Raw genomic sequence first — 258 nt, 5'->3', positions numbered from 1 at the left:
AAAAAAAAAAAAAGTGATAAGTTTTAGAATTCCAGGACAAATAAAATTACTTTTTTCCCTTCATAATGGTGTGATATAAAGTCTTAACTTTAACAGCAGTTAGTATCCCCAGTTTTGTGTTTGGTTCTGCCATAGGCGGTCACCAAACATCTACTTTAGCAGACTTTACCAAGGAATTGTCTCAGTACAGCACTATCATTAGTTAATATACTTCATCTGCTTCTGAAGAAGTGATGCCTTTTTCTCAATTTCTGTAAA

At 32.9% G+C, this 258-nt stretch overlaps 1 protein-coding gene across 1 annotated transcript in view; it reads right to left on the bottom strand.

The window, feature by feature from the left end:
* The window catches only part of DYRK4 (dual-specificity tyrosine-(Y)-phosphorylation regulated kinase 4), a 25,913-nt gene that overhangs the window by 16,175 nt on the left and 9,480 nt on the right, over positions 1–258 (bottom strand). The gene's annotated exons all lie outside the window — the stretch shown is intronic.

Source organism: Haliaeetus leucocephalus, unplaced genomic scaffold (genome assembly GCF_000737465.1).
Source record: "Haliaeetus leucocephalus isolate CR32 unplaced genomic scaffold, Haliaeetus_leucocephalus-4.0 Scaffold473, whole genome shotgun sequence".
NCBI lineage: Eukaryota > Metazoa > Chordata > Aves > Accipitriformes > Accipitridae > Haliaeetus > Haliaeetus leucocephalus.
This window is presented reverse-complemented; position numbering and strand designations above follow the sequence as displayed.